The sequence below is a fragment of the Arachis ipaensis genome, chromosome B5 (assembly GCF_059453495.1).
Source record: "Arachis ipaensis isolate K30076 ecotype BB chromosome B5, ASM5945349v1, whole genome shotgun sequence".
Classification (NCBI taxonomy): domain Eukaryota; kingdom Viridiplantae; phylum Streptophyta; class Magnoliopsida; order Fabales; family Fabaceae; genus Arachis; species Arachis ipaensis.
In genome coordinates this window covers 145,853,010-145,858,026 of record NC_142440.1, presented here as the reverse complement: position 1 = coordinate 145,858,026, position 5,017 = coordinate 145,853,010, and the positions used below count along the sequence as shown (strand labels likewise).

The 5,017-nt window shown below is 33.7% G+C and overlaps 1 pseudogene; it reads left to right on the top strand.

The window, feature by feature from the left end:
* The first annotated feature begins 1,123 nt into the window (after window positions 1-1,123).
* On the top strand, window positions 1,124-2,595 carry LOC148566114 (uncharacterized; annotated as a pseudogene).
* Window positions 2,596-5,017: the final 2,422 nt, after the last annotated feature.

Genomic DNA, 5,017 nt, shown 5'->3' with positions numbered 1-5,017 from the left:
TCTGTTTTTTTTTAATGCTCAAAAGGGGGATTTAGTAATAGTTTCCTTCTTTCTACTGTGCTTAACTGCTTATCCATTTTTTTAGTACATAAATTTTTTTTGGGATAACTGAGGCAACTCTATTGCCAACCAGTGTGTGGTTTTGACCCTGTTCAGGTAGTAATACAAGCAAATTTATATAATGTTGGGTAGTTACAATTTTTAATACATACTGTGATCTGTATTGTTTGGGTGGGTGCTAAAAAGTCTTGTTTTCTTAAAAGACTGGATTTTGATAATTGTATTGTTTGATTTTTTAGTTATATATCACTTTTGAAATTAAGATTTCTAAAAATTGGTTTTAAAAGTGAATTTTTTTGTTAAAACATCTGGTTATGAATTACTTATATTTTTATTCTTTGTTGCTGTTTTAGTTTGTCTCTTTAAAACCAGAAAAAGAGAATCAAATAGCGGGTCTCTCTGTAGCTGCGACTACCTTAGACATTGAGCTACACTACAGGTAAATCATTTAATATATTATCTTTTTAAATTTTTTTGAACATGTAATTGATGGACAAAGGATGGACTAGTTTACCAAGACATACTGAGGGTTACCAACATGGTGTTAATTCATTTTTGGATTTTGCCTTTTCTAAAGGTAGACCACAAGGACAAGAAATTCTTTGTCATTGTTCTATATGTAATAACTTTAGTTGAGGGCAAAGGGATGAAGTTTATGATCATTTAATAAGGAAGAGATTTCAAAAAGGTTACACTGTGTGGGTTCATCACGGCGAAAAGATAAGACATGGATAGTGAATCCGATGAGAGTGAAGTCCATGAAGGATTTGTCGACGACATTCATGGGCTGCTAAACGAGACGTTTCGGCATGTGCTTGAAGGAGATAAAGATGGTGATGGGCCAAGCGAAGATGCAAAAAAGTTTTATAACTTGCTTGAAGAAGGAAAACAAGAGTTATATCCTGACTGTAAAAAATTTTCGACATTATCATTCGTTATCCGATTGTATTTGTTGAAGACTCTTAATGGTTGGAGCAACGCATCCTTTACTGCTCTACTTGAATTACTGAAAGAAGCGATTCCTCATTTGAATATTCCTGATTCTTTCAATAAAATCAAGGCCATGGTAAAAGATTTAGGACTTGGTTATAATAAAATTCATGCTTGTCCCAACGATTGTGTTCTGTTCCGGGATACATATGAAGACGATGAATTTTGTCCAATTTGTGGAGCTTCCAGGTACATAGAAAATATTGAGGTAGATATAGAAGTTGATAAGTTGAAGAAAAAATCTGTGCCTGCGAAGGTTTTGAGGCATTTTCCCTTGATTCCAAGGCTTAAGAAGCTGTTCCTGTGTTCAAAAACAGCTGAATTATTAAGGTGGCACAATGAACATCGTTTAAAGGATGGAAAGTTAAGACACCCAGCTGATGGCCAATCATGGAAAGACTTTGACAGGCTACATCCCGATTTTGCTAAAGAATCTCGTAACATAAGATTAGGGCTAGCTAGCGATGGATTTAATCCATTTAGAACCATGAGCATCTCCCATAGTACATGCCTGGTAGTTTTGGTCGCATACAATCTTCCTCCATGGTGTTGCATGAAACCAGAGTATGTCATGATGTCCTTGCTCATCCCTAGACCATGTTCGCCTGAAAAAATCATTGATGTGTATCTTCAGCCATTAATTGAAGAGTTGAAGGTTTTATGGGAAGTTGGAGTGGAAACATATGATGCTTCAAAGAATAAAACTTTTCAACTACATGCAGCACTTTTATGGACCATAAGTGACTTTCCAGCTTATGCTATGTTATCTGGTTGGAGCACAAAGGGAAAGTTAGCATGTCCTTGTTGTAATTATGATACCTCCTCTTGTTATTTAAAACATAGCCGGAAGATGTGCTACATGGATCACCGTAAATTTTTGGCTATGGATCATCCATATAGGATGGACAAAAGATCTTTCAATGGCGATGTTGAATTGAGGTCTTCACCAGCTTTATTAGATGGGGAACAAATTTTTGAAGATTTGAAAGATTTTGATAATGTATTTGGAAAGAAGCAAAAAAATAAAATTGATGGTCCATGGAAGAAAAGGTCCATTTTCTTTGAATTGCCATATTGGAAGCAAAATACATTGCGCCATTGTCTTGATGTTATGCACATCGAGAAAAACGTATGTGATAACATAATTGGAACTTTATTAGACATTCCAGGAAAGTCCAAAGATCATGCAAATGCTCGTTACGATCTCAAAGATATGGGCATAAGAAAAAAACTTCAACCAAAGGAGATAGATGGTGGCAAGAAAGCAAAAATTACTAAGGCTTGTTTTAACCTTACTAATCAAGAAAAAACCATTTTTTGTGATATTTTGAAGTCAGTAAAATTGTCATCTGGTAGTGCCTCAAATATTTCTCGGTGTGTTCATATTGCTGAGAAAAAAATATCAGGCTACAAAAGTCATGATGCTCATTTTATGTTGCATTATTTGTTGCAAGTAGCTATAAAATGCACAATGCAGAATCAAGTAGCTGGCCCTTTAATTTATCTAGGTTCATTCTTTCGTTCCTTGTGCCAAAAAGTTGTTGAAAATGATACAATAGATCATTTGGAAGTAGATATTAGAGAAATTTTGTGCCAATTAGAAAGAATATTTTCTCCTAGTTTCTTTGATATAATGGTACATTTGCCAATTCATCTGGTAAACGAGTTGAGGTTGGGTGGCCCAGTTCAATTTAGGTGGATGTACTCCATCGAGAGATATCTGTGTAGGTTAAAGTCCTACGTTCGCAATAAGAGCCGCCCCGAAGGTTCAATTGCTGAAGGATATTTAGTCGAGGAATGCTTGACATTTTGCTCAAGGTATTTAAGTCCTGATGTGGATACAAGGCTGAGTAGGAGGACACAAAATTATGATAATTGCAGTGAAGCTGAACCAATTGGTGGAAAGAGGAAAGGGCAACCTTTTTCTCTAGATACCAGTGAAGAAATATCTTATAAATCAATAAGAGGGATGGTATATAATTAGTATCTTTGTATAGAGACAACAGTGAAGAAAACATGAGGACCTACACAATGCTTGAAGATTCATGCAAGACAGTTGGAAGATAGAGAAGAAATTTCTCTAGATATTGAAGGAGAGGCAATTGGTCCTACTGATGAAGCTGTAAACAACTTGAGCAAATTTTTGGGCACAGTGACAAGGAATTCAGATTTTTGTCCATTAATTTACACAAATTAGAAGGGGATTAAAGATAAAGAAGCCATTTGGGAATATGTTCAAGTGAGAACTTTAGTCTTATTTCTTTTAGAAAGTATCTGGAAATGTACACATGTATTTTATTCTTACTAGCAAATAATATTTGTGTTTTATAGGCTAAATTCATTATTCCAACTGAAGGAAAGAGGATGGTCCTTGCTCGTATCAATGACAACTGGAGAAGGTATAAGACCACAATAAAGCAAACTCATTTTCTGCCATACAAATGTGTTAATAAGATGCTGAAAAATCGTCTTAAGAGCATATCTGAGAGTCATTTTTACAAGTTAATTGCTTATTGAAGAACTGAAAAAGTTAAGGTAAGACATGTGAAACTTAGTGTAATTGTTTATGCAATTATATTATATACACATATGAGTGAAGTATGATGATTTGTTGATAATACTTGTCTCTTGTTATGTAGAAAATGTCTGCGCAGAATAAGAAAAATAGGGCACAACAGAAATTTAGGCATCGAAAGGGACCAATAAATTTTGCAAGAATACGTGCAAGATTGGTACAATTTTTAATTCTTTGTGAATTTTTATGTGTATGTGTGGTGTGCCTTTTAACTCTATATAAATGCTATTTGAATTGGACTTACAGGCTGCTTCTAAGGAAAATAATGAACCACCTACTCAAGCAGAAATGTTTGTTGAGACTCGCCAAAGCACAAAGGAAAAATCATTGGATGAAGACACTCTAGATGTTATTGTAAGTATTAGGAGTTAATTTGGTTAAAATAGGTTATAGATTTCTTGTGTCTTGGCAATTTGTCCATCACTTGTGGTTACTTTTATGCTTGTGTTGAGTTAAAGAATCTTGACATTATTTTTAATCTCTATTATTTGTTTCGATGTTGTCAAATGATATATGCTTTTAGTCCAATTGTGTATTTACTCTTATTTTATTACTACTATTTTTCTTCACATTAATATAGGCACATTTGCAAGCTGAGAATAAAAAGTCTAAAGAATCAGCAATTAGAGCTTTCCAATCCATATTTGGGAAAGAGAAGGCAGGGAGAGTGCGATGTCACGGAAGAGTTACCACACCAACTTTGTTGAAGAAAAATGAAGAAACTGCCACCTTTAAGCAGCAACATGCAACTGAGAAAACAACATTAGAGAATAAGGTTGATGTGATGCAAAAAGAAGTAGATGAACTAAAATTGCTTGTTAAGATGATGCTGCAACAAAAAAGCTCAGGAGTGGACCTTGACATGTTAGCTGCTCAATTAGGAAGCACTTTAGGCAATGCGAACAATGATGCGCATGAAGAGGTATTATTTGTTGTTAAAGTTTCTATATGTTATCATATCTTAAACAATGGTTGATTATGATGATGTTGATTCAATTGTTTTGTGTATCTAAATAGAAGAATGTTATGATATATATGCTTGTCCTCTCTCTCTCAAATATTTTTATTTAACATTATTAGTATTAAAGATGTGTAGTTTTATATTTGATTTATTTTTTTTTTTACAGAAAAACTATGTTGAAGGGGAAATCGAACTTGATTAAGGTCAAATTTTTAAAAGCAAATGTTACAGAGTAAAAGTCATGAACTTGTGGACATGATGACTATTTGCTACTTAGCTATTTCAACTCTCTTTTATTATTATATTTTTTGCAAACTTAGATAATATTGTGGATCTTACAACAATTTTTATAAGTTAAATTTGATGGGAAATGTTCAATTATTTTTCTTTAGTGACTTGATTCAAATAGTTTAGATTATTTATTGACACTA